The sequence below is a fragment of the Teleopsis dalmanni genome, chromosome 2 (assembly GCF_002237135.1).
Source record: "Teleopsis dalmanni isolate 2A chromosome 2, ASM223713v2, whole genome shotgun sequence".
Taxonomy (NCBI): domain Eukaryota; kingdom Metazoa; phylum Arthropoda; class Insecta; order Diptera; family Diopsidae; genus Teleopsis; species Teleopsis dalmanni.
In genome coordinates, this window is record NC_051847.1 from 154,262,267 (window position 1) to 154,279,321 (window position 17,055).

The 17,055-nt window shown below is 31.9% G+C and overlaps 1 long non-coding RNA gene across 1 annotated transcript; it reads right to left on the reverse strand.

Moving 5' to 3' along the window:
- Positions 1 to 2,352: 2,352 nt before the first annotated feature.
- Positions 2,353 to 4,122, reverse strand: LOC119684933. Its single transcript, XR_005252772.1, has 3 exons — positions 2,970 to 4,122; positions 2,545 to 2,901; positions 2,353 to 2,473 (listed from the first exon to the last, which is right to left on the reverse strand). It is a non-coding gene; the product is annotated as an uncharacterized LOC119684933 (long non-coding RNA).
- Positions 4,123 to 17,055: the final 12,933 nt, after the last annotated feature.

The window sequence follows — 17,055 nt, forward strand, 5'->3', positions numbered from 1 at the left end:
ACTGCATATGGTTTTTTAGGTGTAAGATGAATTTCTATGTACATATTAAGTTAGTCTCTAGATTGAAACATTTGAATCCAGAGCCAAAGCTGGTGTTGGAAAAAGAAAATAAACATATGATATTTTTAGAATCGAAAACGAGAGTTCTTTTATAATTGTCGCAGTCAGAAAACGTGGATTTGGTTTTAATTTTTGATTTATGAATTAGAAACAAATTTGTTGTTTTTGTCGCAGTCAAAAATAAGAAATTGAATTACTTCAACCTCAAATGCAACAGTTGTAGCTGCAACAACAATTACAATTTCAGCAGTATCAGGAGCAACACCAACAAGCAGTATCATTTTTAAAGCCGAAAGATGTCTTGAAACCACAACCTGAGATCGTTTATTAGATCCATTGAGATCCAACGATCGCGTTATGTAAATTCAATTAGTTTATCGTTGTATATTTAAAATTAATTGGAGAAGTCGGGCGGTCTGTAAGAGAACTTTATGATGTTGCCATATGGAATAAAAAAAACTTATGCTGAGATATATAAACTCTTCAGGCAAGTTAAAGTTAATAATTTGGAAGAGCTTTTCAAAACTTTCACTGAAACATGTGAAATAAATAAATTATATCAAGTTGATGTTAAGAAACCTGCAATCTGATGTTGATAGATCCATCTGATGTTGATAGAGATCTTGTAGATTTATTACGTGAGAATATAGCAAAAGATGAAACTCTTCAGGATGTAATAAGTAAATATACTAAACTTAGTTTGATGACTGATAGAAGAGCAATAGATTATAATCACAAGATGACTAGAGCTGAAACAAATATATATACAAATTCAGTTGGAAAGATACATGAAACTAATAATTATTCAATTCAACACGAAAATTTTAGTAACAATTGTAATCAATATAGTGGTCGAAACAATAATATAATTCAGTGTCATAATGATGGTTCAATTCAACAATATAGGAATAATTGGAATAATAGATTAGGCCAACATGAATATAATATCAATATTAATATGCATAATACACTAAAATTTGATAAAATAGAGCCAATTCAAATCGATAATATAGAAAAAATTCAGGAAGTAAATTTTTCAATGATTCCTCAAAACCGGAATTATCCCTAATAAGAATAAGAATAACAATAAAAAATAAAAAAATATTATGCTTGAATGATTCAGATTTAAGTACAAGCATTATAAAAGCATTTTTATTTATTACTCTGTGTGAAGAAAAAATCGCGTAACCACTTTGGTTTAGTAACAACTAAATTACTCACACCAATAATAAAACTTAATGTCTTTGAGACCTTCTCGTGGAGGGTTGCGGATTTTCCAAATCGTACATATAATGCTATTATGGGCACGAATTTTCTAACCGCTCTTAAAGCCAAGATTTACTTAGAAAACAATTCCAATTTAAATAATATTGCACTGTTAGAATCCGATTTTGATATAGAAATGAATTCAGATCATTTAAATATTGAGTAAAATAACGAAATAGGACAACTGTTGAATCAATGTCAAGAACTATTCTTTAAAGAATTCTTTTTAATTGTTATGCAAAAATACAGAAAATACAGAAAATATTTCCCTTATTATTAATAAAAACAATACTTTCCTAAATTTTCAGTATGTAACATTCGAGGTGCAGAATTGTGTAATTTGAAAAACTGTCACCATTTGCACTATTTGCATGGATTATTATTAACCTGCATTTCCATATATATTTCATATATACTTAACTGGTCTAATTTAGAGTTATTTTTTTTTTTAAAAATATTTCAATACAATCACACATGTGGAGAAGATAAAAATAATTATATTAGAAATGGAACAGCCGGACACCTTACCGGATGATTGTAATAATGTGAAGAGACAGAATGAAAAAACTCTAAAAAGACAATAACCCTCTCTATTTATTTAACTAATCTTATGGTTATTACATCTTATCTAAATAATCGATTTTCATATATTTATTTATTAGTCTCAAACATTGGAACGACTATGCCAGTTACATGACAAGTCTATAAGTATGAAAAATAATTTCAACACTTATTTAAATATTTTTTTTTATTTTTATGTTTTTGTATAAAAATGTCCTTATAAATATATTTCATCTTAAAACTAAACATCTTACAACTAATTGCATTAAAGATATGCAATATACATCATCAAAATGGATCTGAATCTGGTTTTAACTTTCAATCTTACAACTAAATATCTTACAACTAAATATCTTAGAACTAATTGCATTAAATATATGCAATACACTTCATCAAAATAGATCTGGATCTGGTTCTAACAGTCAATGCGTATTTAAAATAGTCAATTTGTTGTTTAATATTCTGAAATAATAATTATGCGAGTCTCTTGCGAGTTAATATAAATCCCGTTTCAGTAGCTTATCAAATGATGCCTGTCCATTAATGCATCCATGTAGGTAATTTTGGATGCTGCAATGCTGCATATCTAAAAATAGAGAACAGAGGGAGAATATTGTTAAAATTGATGATGTGAATAAATGTTCAAATAAGACATACCATAACATGATCAATCGATTAATCAATTAATGAAGTCAGTGAAAGCAATCGTTTTCGTCATTCATACGCGGCATCTTACGTTTCCATACATAACTCATAAACATAGCCAAATATACACATTTTCCCATGTTATTTCCCCAATGAAACAAGTACTGGTTTAAGATTTCAGATTCAAGTAATTAGAATACAGTCAGGTTCTTAAAGGAGAAATAACATTTTAATTAAGATTCCATGCAGTCCATGCAAAATCTGACGAGTTATGTTGGTGAGTAAGTTCCCAATCAATACCAGTCTTGAATACCAGTCTTGATATGGATATGGAAGCAAAACACGACATCATGTTGACACACAAAATATCTAATTAAAAATATTTAAAAATTTTAGAAACATCTATATTTATAGAATCTAGAAAGAGTGTTACTCACACATTCTGGATGTTTTCTTTATTCCATTTTTGAATGAAATGAAGCCTAGAGACCTTTATGTCATATTTGGTAGTGTCTCAAGTTCTTGATCCCAGAGCAAAAGGTCTCTGGGGTATTATTGATCATCACAAATCGGTAATAGGCAGTTTGAGGTATGAATCAAGAATCCTTTTAATCATCGTAATCTATAATGGATAGTCGGACTCTATTGACCTAAAAGGCCTTCAAATCATCACATTTGGTGTGCACACTTTGAGGTTCTCGACCTCAGAGATATGTAAGTCATCAGGATCTGTACTCAACAGACGGAAATTCTCATCCTCATCCTGTTATGGTCATCGCATCTATCGTCAAAAATTAGTAATAGACAGTCTGAAATTCCTGACGTCACAGGCCTTTAAACCGTCATAATCGGTAATGGACACGCAGAGATTCTTGACTCTATAGGTCCTTTAATCATCATATTTTATAATGGATAGCCCGTGACTATCGACCTTACAGGGGTTGAGGATAACAAATTTAGAATAACATCATATTACAAATCTGGAAATCAACATAAATTCATATCGGAAAGTCTAAGGCTTTAAAGCTAAGAGTTCCGCAAATCATCATAATCGGGAATAGAAAATCTGAAGTTTCTAAGCCTAGAGGTTCGTTTATCATCATAATTGGTAATGGATATTCTGGCATTCCCGATCCTAGATGCCTCTAAATAATCCCATAGGTTTTGAGATGTACAGTCTGAGGCTAATTATTTTTGGGGGCTTAAATCAATACAGTTAAAATAAACTGTAGAGGCCCGTCACCTTAAAAATGACATCATCACAATTGGTATCATCGGAAGCCCTAACTCGAGAGGCTTTTAAGTCGTCGAAAATGGTTTTAACAGTAAGAGTCTCGCCATTGTAGAGGCGCTCCCATCATCACAAATAGGTTAGACAGTATGAGGCCCGTGGCCTTTAGTTCTGAATATGTAGCAGGTTCGAATAATTCTGTTTGTTCAGAAAATTGTAGGCGGGCGCAGCTTTTTTACAATTCATTGCTGCATGAAAAAGCACAGATCCATGAGGTTTTCATTGAGTTTTATTAAATGTAGCTCGTTAGACTTGAATTTTCAAATATTTCATTTCATATATTTTATGTAAATTAAATGAATTTTCTTTGAAGTTTGTTTTGTAATATTTGCCAACTGTCAAAAAATAATATTTTAAAAGTGAATTGAGAACAGTTTCTGAACTTACCAATATTTTTTCTTGTTAAATTTATTTGTGTTTTGTCAAATTCTTAAAATACTAAAAAGAAAATTATTTATAATTATTTCGAAAGGCAATTTTCGATCTCACCATTTTATCATATGTTTTTAACGTACTTATTCATGAGCCAGGTTTTTAATAAAAATGTCATTATATAAAATTTCCCCCAACTTTATATAACGAAAATAATTTTAACTATTGCACATTATGCAGTGCCAATAATTAACAATTTTGTACTGTTAACTTTTAATTTTGAATTTTGAAAAATGTCCAAAAAAAGGCCAAAATTTGTTTTGTGAAGAAGATACTTACTCTTCCACAAATTATTCTTTTATAAAATATTAAAATTTTTTATTTGGTATATCAATTTTTTTTGAAAATATTTCAAAACTCACCGCAAACTCGATCTGTTAAATTCAAGAAGAAAATTAGAGTAATACTACTCATAATCATCAGACATGATCATCACAATTTTGTATTGATTTTGTATGGATTTTAGAATTCTGTAAATTTGATTTTTTTGTGTAAAGTGGGCGTACAGGGAAGTAATGTGTCCACTAATATCGGACCATAAGATACACTACTGTATGCCAGACGATAGCAGTATAAGGAAATGCACTTAAATAAATGCAGTACGAAGCATTGTTAGAGCGGACGAAATACATAGTGAAAGCACGCTAAGTGCTCTTCTAACCTGCCCTGTGAAGGAATACCTTAACTGGTAGCACTGCAAGGATTTCCAGGATTTTAACCTGCGAATGTAAAGACTTTTTAGTCCATACGCATGTATGATTTAATTGTGTCGTGCATGAATCGGACATCCAAATGGTCATTTGTATCTTTAGCAGATTTTTCCTCCTAGTTCAATATCAAAAAAGAAAGGTATGAGGCATCTGATGTAAGTTTATGTGTTGTCCTGTAGTGGAGCTTATCAATTGTTTTAACTCTGCCTTTCGTTTTATCACTAACTTTCTTTAAAAATATAAATTTTTCGTTCTTCCTCTGCTGTTAACTGTACACTACCATAACTATGAGATAGGGTTTTTGATTATAATTCGCTTTCATATCCGTTCGCATCTGTATATGGACTCCCAAAAACCGCAACGGTATAAAGTATCAGACTAAATACGATGGCCTAGTGGTGTGCGCATGCCAGTACAATACACAATCAATTTGGTCACAGTTACTAGAGAAGCACAGAATACTTGGAGCACAAGTAGAGGTGGCTCATGCCAACTACAATATCGAAAATATCTTTGTGGTTTAGAAAACAGGTTTTCTCCAGTCAGAGCTCCCCTTACTTACACATTGAAACATAATTTATTTGAAAAGTTCCACATTTGTGATTGTGCCACTGCTCTTTGAGTCAATATGTATTGATTATTTTATTTAAATTATTTTACATATGGAAGAGTTCTACACTCTTATTCTCTCTTAACATAAATGTATGTATTTTTTGATTTATAGTTTACTTTCAATTCTCGATGCGCTGTTGTACCTAGTTCGATAGATCATCGAACAGTGAAGTTTCAAAGTTTTGGTAGACACTTGTGATGTGTGGTGTTAGACATTTACGAGTTTTATAAGTTGTCTATGTAAATAGTCTTGTTCTTTTTCTTTGTTCCGTTAACGCCTAGTGGAGCATAGGACCTCATCAATTCCTCGGAACCATATTCTATTTGGATCTGCTGTGCAGATGTCGTTCCATGAGTAGCGCGTTGATGTTAATTTGGCATCAATTGTCCTTCGCCATGTTCTTGAAGAAGCGCCAGGCGGGAGACTGCCTTGCGGGTTCCATTTTACGGCTTGCTTAGCGATACAGGAATTCGACTTGAGAAGCGTATATCCGATTCATTCCCATTTTCATTCTTTGATTTCGCTCTCGACGCTTTGTATATTTGCTCTTATCCACAATTCTACGTTAGAGATGCGTTCTGGCCATCATATTTTGAAGATGCGTCTTAGACATTTGTCTATGAAGACTTGGATTCGTAAATTGATGTAAATAGTAATAGGCCTTTTCTTTTGTAAGGATGCCACAAAAGAATAAATAAAGGCAACAAATAATGGTATTTCTTTCGAGGTAAAGTTTCGAAAATGAACAATTATTCTTTGCAATCATTGGTGAGAATTATTTCTTTTACATGAAAAGGCATGAAAACCTAAAATAATAAATAGAAAAAGGAAAGTATTTGTTACGAACAATGACGACACGAAATACGAATAATTAATGAAATCATTCGTTGACAGTTAACTGGAAATTTTGTATGCACTTCCAAAATCGTTCAGAATGGACGAATTTTTAGTCTTGGTAACCATGCGATTTGAACTGCTCATTAGGTAAGCGATTTTAAAAAAGGTAGGATTAAATAAGCCAGCAGCGTTATTTTTTCATATGTTATTTTTAAAATAAGCAGTTGTTCTTTTGTGATATACTTACAAAAGAAAAGGCCTAATATTAGTAATATTAATTTACAAACGAAATTAATGGCTTTTATAGTATGTTTCATAGGGTGCTATTAAGGTATATGGGCAATTTTTTTTTCGAAAAATCAGATGACGGCACCCCCACATCGGTTAATTTTACTAAAAAAATAATCTGTGATCATATAAATACAATTATAAACGCGTATATATATGAAATATTTGATGTCATTATACAATATTTCTCCAACGAAGAGTTCCAGGCAACAACTGTTGCAATTGAAGAGTGTTTAAAAAATCTTAATAACGTCCATTTATAGTCCATTTATATGATTGGTGGTGATTTCAACGCAAAGAATGTTCAATGGGGGTCAAGACTAAATTACACAAAGCGAAACGAATTACTTAAAGCATGTCAGGCCACAGGTTTTGAAATTCTCTCCACTGGCTCTCCAATGTACTGGCCAACTGATACAAATAAGTTACCAAATTCCTCATTGTAAATAAAATTTAAAAAAGGCATATTGAAGTTAAAGCTGGATTCGTTTTAAATTGTGACCATTTACCAATATTGCTTACTTATGGATGTAACATACTATCTACGCTACCCATACTGATATTAACAAACCGTCTAACAGACTGGAACTATTTTAAGGCTCAGTTAAATGAAAATATTGACCTATCTTGCAAAATACGAAGTATAAATGACCTAGAGAGTGAAACGCATTGCTTTACGAGCTTGATTCACAAACCGGCATGGCGCAGTTCTCCACTGCAGAATTGTAAGCAATTTGATAAAAAGTATCCGGTCGAAATTTTAAATATAGTGTATAATAAAGAAAACTTCGCAAAAAATGGCAACAATCACGTTTAATACAAGATAAAAGAGACCTTAATAATGCCACTCAAAAATTAAGACGAGAAATCAATAACTTTAAAAATGAAAATGTAAAGAAATATCTTACAAACTTGACATATGATAGTAAAACTAACTATTCTCTCTGGAAAGCTATGAAAAAATATAAAAGACCGATCACCTATAATCCTCCATTAAAAAAAGATAATAATGAATGGGCGAAAAGCAGCATTGAAAAGGCAAACGTTTTGGCTGAATATCTAAGCAAGTCCTTCAGTTTTAAAGAAACCCATCGCATAGAGCCGAATAACAACATAGATGATGAAGCTATTTTGCTGATAAAAAACCAAAGAAGTAACTGGGGAAATCAAAAACTAAAGCTAACAAAATCGCCAGAATATGACCTCATAACTAGAGAAGTGTTGAAAAAGCCACCTTCAAAAGGAGTGACCAAACTTGCACAACTTTTTAATGCGGGAATAAAACTAAATCATGTGCCAAGTTATTGGACAGTTGCTGAAGTGGTGATGGTTCTAAAACCAGGTAAGGATCAAGATTCTCCTACTTCATATAGACCAATCTATCTCCTGCCAGCCATAGGAAAATTGTTTGAAAAACTCATCTGTAAAAGATTTGAAAAAATAGTTTGTCAAAGAAATCTTGTCCCAAATCATCAGTTTGGGTTTCGAAAAACACATTCAACGATCGAGCAAGTACACAGAGTTATGCACGAAATCGAAAAGGCAAAGAATAAAAAGACGAAAAGGCATAGATTCAAAGAATAAAAAAATGTACAGATTAGGAATAGACGCAGTCTACAGGCGTTGTGCGCTCAGAGTTGTTTCCGCCTTCCGCACAGTGTCTACTGACACGGCCGTGGTTATTGCCGAAATGATACCGATGCAACAGAATTCAGAAGTTGAAAAGGGAAAAAATGTAGCTAAAAGAACTGGGATTAAAAAACTAAAACCAACTTAAAGAAGGAGCATTGACTAAGCGGCAACAGAGTTGAGACACATCGACGAAAAGGAGGTGGACACATAAGCTCATACCGAAAGTATATTATTGGACCCAAAAGAAAGCGTGGGCAGGTGAACTTTTATCTAATCCAGATGCTAACTAGACGCGGCTGCTTCAGAGCATATCTTTTCAAGTTCAAACATGACGAAGACGGCATTTGTTCTTCAATTGTTCGAGGTACGAGAACCATCGCAGAGTTTCCCATTTATGTAGCATGAAAAACTCACCATGCGAGAACGTTATGGTGTAATGAGCGAAATTGGTGAAAATGTGGCGTTAATTTGATATTTTAACTGAAAAGCTATATTTAAATTTGTTTTATGTTCGTTTTTATTATCATTGCCGTATTTAATGTAATTAAAATACTAAATACAGTACAATATATATACTAACGGACCTATTCTGTGCACTTGACAAATTTGTCAAATTCTTTAATAAAATTTTTGATTTTTATAAAGCAGAAAGCTTTTTGGTATTCTGGACACATCTTGACAAATTTCAAAGCTCAAATACCTCATGCTTCTCACCACACTATGGTGTTAAGTGTTTTGTATATAAAACTGTTCGTAACTGTTCGTAATTGTTCGTAACTGTTCGTAAAAGAGAGCATATATTTTAAATTATCGAAAGCATTTTTCATGCACTCATATCACAATAAAAAAAATGCTTGTAAGCAGCGTATATTTTAGTTAAGAATATTTGTCATGCATGCAAATAATAAAAAAAAAGGTTAAAAAGAGCATATTTTTATAGTTGTCAACAGCATTTGAAGTATTGACAACGAGCAAGGAAAAGAGCTTTTTATTTATGTCACAGAATACCAATATCTTTACAGCTGTCAATTTTGACAAGTGTCAATGTTTGACAATTTTATAAAGTGCACAGGATAGGTCCGTAAATATATATGTGTTGAAAATTATCATATCCACATTATTATATGGATATTATTGTTCGATGCTTTTCAATAGTGTAAATATATCTTGAAATGTCTGATTCTGTTTTTCATTTTGCTCAGTAATGAGAGGCTTCACTCTTTCGAGCTCTAACAAGTAGGTGTCATTGTTTGGCTTTTTGGGTTCCGGTGGTTAAGAAGACGTTGATTCTATTTGCTGTGTGGGCGTTGGAGAAGCAAAGTTGTTATCTACATTGCTTCTCGGAATTTGCAATTTTCTCTTGTCACAGAAGAACCGCAATCCGAGTACGATCTAAGAGTATTATTGCTAGTTTTCATATTTATTTTATGCTTGCGCCGTTTTTGTGTATTTTTTGACGTGGCTTCATAGGTTTCTGCATTTAAGAGTACTACCTCTTTTAGAGCTTCTGAATTGCTGTTGCGGGCACTGCGTCGAAGGGCATAGTATGTAGGATAATCTGATCGCGAATCATGTCATCTACGTAATTTGCTTCGCACCCGTTTACTACACACACAAATTCACATTCACACGCAATTCCACGAAGGTCGCTGACCCATTCTCTGTATGCTTGGGCATGCGTTATTCCGCGCTTGTGAAAATTCATACCGGGCGGCAACTATATGACGCTTTGACTAAATGTGTCCCGTTAGTTTTTCGGTCAGTTGAATGTGAGTGAACGCACTATTACTACCGAAAAAATTGTTCAACAATTTGCATATGTCCGCGTCAATCCATGATAAAAACATGCTTTTCTCTTTCCTGGGGAGACGACCGTGTATGCTTCAAAATATTGCGACAGTTGTTGCAGGCATATTTCCCAGGTTTGCTGGTCTTTTGTAAAATTGCAGAAAGATGGACAAATAGTGATCTCATTCACTACACGGCTTGAATCAATAGCATTTGTTTGTTGCCCCAACATGCTTTTTACAAATTGCTGTTGTTGCTCCTGTAGTATTTTTTTTCAAAATTGTCACTTGAATGTTTTGTTCGAGTGAAACACACGAGTCTAGGTGGGATTTGTGACTGACACTTTATTATTTTCTTTACTTAATTCTAACATACAAAATGGTGAAAAAGTATAACACACCTTTTTCAACTCTACCATTATGTTGAGTTGCTTGAATTATGTTTTTATGTAATAATAAAAAAACAACTTCTTTTTATAACCATTGGACTTTATTATACTAGATAAATCTTAAGACTAACTTATATCTAACAATTTAACTTATATATGTAGGAAGGAATCGAAGTATCGAATCCTGATAAAAGAATTCGTTATTTGTTTAGGACACACAACGATGATAAAATATGATGACATGCTGTCGGTCACTGTTTGATTAGGCCAAGACCGATAAGAGGCTTTTGTTGTTTGTTAACTACTCCTTAAGTAATAGACCTTTTTCAGAAAATTATAACCTTTCTTGACATATGGTACAAATTTGAGCACCATCTGTCAATTAGTTTGTTTACATCAGCTGTTAATGTGAAACTATCTCAAGTGCATTTAGCGATTTTTATTATAAAAATTCTTCTTGTATGCGGTTTTTTGACCAAACACGGCTGTCAACACCACTGTCATCGCTCAGGCACCATAATCGCCAGATCTTGATCCGTGCGATCTGGATCCGTGCGACTTTTTCCTCTTCTCGAAACTCAAATTGCCCCTTCGTGGTAAGCGTTTCGAGTCGATTGAATCGATAACAGAGAACTCGCCGAAGGAACTAAAAGCCATACCTGCACGGGCCTACGAAAAGTGTATGGAAGATTGGGTTAAGCGTTGGCATATGTATATCGCTTCAGAAGGAGCATATTTTGAAGGAGATAAAATTAATTTGGAATAAAATTTAAGTTTGTGTGTTTTATTTACAAAATCCGAGCTGACGGTATTGTCTACTAGCGATATATAGCTCACTTATTATTTTGGGATTATATTATCAAAAGAGAGATTCTTATATTTAATTACACCTCCTGACTACATCGTTGTTTTGAACTTATATGATATATTATTTTATGCTCTCAATATGATTTTGCTTCTTTGCTAATTTCTTATAAGAGGTTTAAGTGCAAAAATTATTCAATGGTTTTTTGAAGTGCTGAAATATTACTAAAATACTAAAGCTAACGTCTGCGTCAAGTAGAAAATAAAAATGTTTGTCAAATAAGGAATAAATCAAATTAAATCAAAGAAGTTAAAATTAAATAAAATATGTTAAAATGAAAGACAGGTGACACTTTTTGTCAGTGTTATTTGGATTAAAAGGAAAAAAGAAGTGGAAATGATAATATTAAATGGAAAGTAAATTCATTAAATGACAACTTGCACAAATTAACAGCCTCACACAATATCAAAGTTTCTTGACGACTTACAAATGAAAAGTTGGGCCTATACGAAGCGAACATGAAGACACAGCCGAACATTACACAAAACTCACGCATGGCACACACATTACACACGTTACACACATTACACACATTGCACACATTGATGTGATTGTGTTTTTCGGAACGGAGCCCACCCCGTGAATCATGTGTCCCAATTACAGGCTCATATAAAAATTTTTAGCAAACAAAAATAAATGAAAAACAACTAAAATAAAAGTAAATTAAAATGAAAATGAAACGAAAACGAAAACGAAAAGTTTTCATTTGAAATATAACCCATTTTGTATATTTGCAATTTAACTTGTTAGCTTTTGCTTTTCGGTTCCTCTTTTATTAATTTATTTATTTATTTGTTTTAAATTTTACTTTTTCTATTTATGCGCTTCTTTATATTTGCTTTTTCTTTTTTTTTTTGTTTTTTTTTTCTTGTTTTGTTATGCACACCCCACAGTGTATGAAGTCTTCTCTTTTGATTTGCTCTTCTTTATTTTGTAAATTAATTTAGCTTCGTATTTCACTTTAATTAAGCAAGTGTGCAATATGATGCAGTTTTGTTGTATTAGTGCGCCTTTGTGCTCTCAAGCTCTTGTGCTCTCATGCTCTTGTGCTCTGTGCTGTGTTGTGTGTTCGTTAATGCTTACGTTCTATTTATTAGGAATAAGCAGTGTAACTAAAAGTGCTCGTATTTATGCAGAGCAAAGGTGCAAAGGTACAGACTAAAAGAATGCCTTTGATTCATCTTATCTGTGGAAAGAGTTTCGAAGAAGTTTTGATGTGGAAATCATTGCATTCTTAAAGATACTTCATATTGTAAATATCTCGATTTCATTAAAATTTCCACACACATAACTCAAATCTATATTATTTACCCAAAGAGGTTCGACCTAAAGAGAATGCAAAATAACGAGAATAATAAAATAATTAAATTCATTTCAAGAAATTGATTATTTAGTCAGTATTTACAGATGTGTGTTATCTCTTGCAAAACTCTACAACTTCTGTCAGCCACCTCGATCAACGGCTTTCTACCGCCAATTGTTAGAACCGAAAATCCTTCTGTCTCATATGATCCTAATTCTCTCATTGAAAATGTGGACTTTTTTTAAAGTGTTTTCAAGAAACGACTACCGAATTAACTCATTAAGTACCAGGTAATTACAGACTTGAAATTTTACGGCAAAATTTCCATAGTAAATAGTAAAATAACACAAGTTTAAGTACATGAGAAAAGTTTAATATTTATTTGAAAGATTACTCTTACTTTATTTTTACCAAAAAAATGTAAAATATTCTTTGAATATTAAAAAATATCCCAAATGGATTAAACACCTTGCAAGCAGAAGCATTTTTATCTATTTTCACGAAATGAGAACAAAATTTCTGAACTTAAATTTTAACTATGTGAATAGTGCGATACAGCTCATCGGATGGACAATGTGTGAATGTGTTGTAGTATCGCTCTCAAAGTTATGTTTCAAAGTTTTAAATATTCGCTGTACATCATTATCTTTTCAACACATGAAAACTCTTTTGTCAGACATTTCACAAGAACTTAATTGGAAAAAAGCACTCACTGAACTCTATATCAGAATAAGTAACAAAAGCGTGAAGATAGTCATCACGCTCTACTTTCAAGCGGAAATTTGAAGCGACTTCTAAATCGGACTTTTGTATTGTATAGAAATCCACTTCTTTTATTAAGCAAGACTTTGTAACTAAATGATTTGCATTGACAACAGAAATAGACGGCTCCTTGATTGCGTCTCTACGCACACAACTCATATAAAAACCATACACCTTGTTCCACCAATCAATCTTATAAGCTTTGTTTTTAAAAGCCTCAATTGTGGTTATCTACAGCCTTCCAATATCCGGAAAAATGTGACCATGGGGCTTCAACCACTTATAGCGTGTAAATAATACTTTTTCCAATATTGAAAGATGAAATAGGTTGAAGCTGAAAATAAATATATTTAATGTAAGTTTTAAAAACAATTTTTTGTAAGTAAAAATGTGTGAATTTTTTTGCGTTCTTTATATTCTTCAAATGCAGGCATTTCATGCCTTGAAGAAATAATGTAAGATATTTGAATTTACTTATACATATGTCTGCTAAAGTTTAAGTAATGGTAAATAAACTTCAAAAACATAAATTATTTGTTAATAAAAAACAAATAAACATAACAAAAATGCACAAGGCCAGTTCACAATCTTGGTGCGTTGTTTCAAATGCATTTTTGCAATGTGTAACTATTGTGAACATACTTTCAAACTGCTATTGCAAATGCGTTTAAACAGCTATTTTTGGTATGGGATTGCATTTGATTGTTATATATATTTAGATTGTTAACTAGAATATTATAAGCCGTAATTTATTCTTTCAGAGTTGTAAAAAAATGGTAGTAAGTCTGGTTAACCCATTTTGGCCCGGTACCAGATCCTGTTAATATTTTTTGTTCAAATTTTTAACATTAGTTAATTTAGACCTAATTAAGAAATATTCGTTTGAATTTTATGTCTACCTATAATGGTTTTGGAGTTATGATTGGGGTAGTTTTCTACCCCTTGGGTCAATGTGTACAGTATTTCTGAACAAAAATAAGTTTTGGTAAAAATTATATTTAGTTAAAGCAAATGACGTTTTTTTAAAAGAAGTATTTAAAGATTGAAAATTTATTTATGTTTTACATATTTCTCGAAACATTTTGGATGTAAATTAATGTCACATTTTTTGCAAATATGTAGCGTTTTTGATGCACATACTTTGCATCGCCTTGGTGGAGTGCCATCCATTCTTTTACTGGGAATATGTTTAGTATCCGTATTTTCACAGTATTTGGTATTACTTCTACAAGTATTACTTTGTGTATCAGCAAGTTTATCTGCCAAAAAGAATTGCCGAGCTACTTGAGATCGAAAATGTAATTGTGACAAGGGTGTGGTGTTTTCAAACTTTGCAACAAAGTAAATCAATTTCCATGCGTTGACCAACATATTGGATAAAGTGTTTGTAAAAAGAGGTCACCACCATTTTTTTCCACGAATTCCAACATGATAATTTGCTAATGCATTGTCGTGAAGGTCCCCTCCTCCCATACCCAAATTATACTCCTTTAAAAGTCGTGGAACGTCGAGAAATATTAAAACAGAACGATCGCGGAATAATTTTGTGTCATTTTACTAAATGTCAAACTCAACCAAAAAGTATTAACACATTGGCCCAAGAGGTAGTTAACTACCCATCCCGGCCAAAATGGGTTAAAGCAAATTGGCATCACTTTTAAAATACATTAAATGTCTTTTTTGTTGTGTGTATAATATGATTTAATTTAACTAAAAATTAATTAAAATAAACAATAGAAAAAAAAGGAATAATAAAAGGACAATCGTATGAACTTTTATCTCATATATTTAAATTAATTTATTTATTTATATATTTGAATTTATTAGTAAAGGAAATGCTCATATGATTTAAAAGGATGACTGGAGTTTTGTAAGTTATTTCCAGTGAATATTCACAATAGCCTGATTTTTGACCAAATCTGAAAGTTTTAAGAGAATTTTTGTTGCTTCACATGCTCTCTTTCGTAAGTTGTAAATAATGTTTTGCTGCTCTGAAAGAAAAAATTAGTGCTTATAATGCTTTCCACAGCTGTATTGCTAATACCATGTTTCTAGTGATCTCATTTAGGCAGTTTCGCTCATTAGAGCCGCTAATGAGGATAATTTATCAGAACTTTCATAGAAATAAGCCCACTATAAATAAATCAACTCATTAAAGGCAAAAAATGTCCTACGCAACCCATAAAAATAAATTTCCCACAAGGGAAAATTCCAAAATTTGAAATATTTGTCATCTGTTGTATATGCAAAATGTAAACAAACGATAGCTGAACTGTAAACAGACGGGTTCAGAAAGTTAGTATTTAACGAAATCTTTGTTCTAATTAATTAAAAATGTACAATTATTAATTAACATAAATAGAAATTCTCTTGAAATTTTCTAAGAACTTTCTAACATATAAAAGATCTTTGACATGCAATAAGTAACTCGTGTCAATGGAAACGACAAAATCTTAAAGTTATTTAAGCAACTTACTAAGTCAATAGTGGAAACACAGTATTAAGCCGTTAAATGTTGTTGTATATGACATTTAAGTTAAAGTTTTAAACTTAAAAATATTCCATCAATCTCTCTAATCATTCACTAAAACGGTGTTTACCTTCTCCCCTGCGCGACTATTTGCGTCAAGCGATAATAACAGATATGACCGTTTTTATCACTTAACAGTTGTCCAAATAGATAGTCGAACTCCCCGAAGGCTGGTTAACTTAGCAGGACCTGAGCAGATGTGCGTAAGCACCCACCTAAATCCCTAGAGTCTAGATTTAGCCTGCTAGCAAAGAGATCGTTTTATCAGGAATCGTAGCAAGCTACTTTGATTTGCGCTCTTAACAACAAGCACATACCTCCTGAGGTAGTGTTTTTGTCCCACCACCACATGGGGAAGAAGTTTAGATAAAACTGTTATAGTGTACTGAATACTAAAGTTCGAACATATATATTTTTAAAATGTTTAAGTTATTTAATCTGAATTGCATAAAATTATACTAAGTTTGATTGATATAAACCTAAGAATATGTAGAATTTACATGCTCTCTTTACGTATTTTAACGTGTTATTAAGAATGCGTTTCGAAATCAAATTTCGTTGCTAAATTACATTAATCAAGTGTCATGCATGAAATATATTAAACGATGTTAATGATTAACACGGATTCAATATTTAAAGCATATTTAATCAGTTCAATTTAAAAAATTTTTTAAAGAGTTTAATTTCAATAAACATTAAGCTATTATAATTCAAAAAAACAATTAACGCATTTAATGTGGATCTGTTTACACACTTAATGTATAAAACAATGTAACGTATTAATTGTATAAAACACATTCAACGCGCTTAATATATAAAACACGACGCAATAAACGAGTTCACGGTTATAGTGCATTAAACGTGTTTAATGTTTATAATGCATTAAACGAGTTTAATGTTAATAGTGCATTAAACGAGTTTAATGTTAATAGTGCATTAAACGAGTTTAATGTTAATAGTGCATTAAACGAGTTTAATGTTAATAGTGCATTAAACGAGTTTAATGTTAATAGTGCATTAAATTAGTTAAATGTTAATAGTGCATTAAACGGGTTTAATGTTAATAGTGCATTAAACCAGTTTA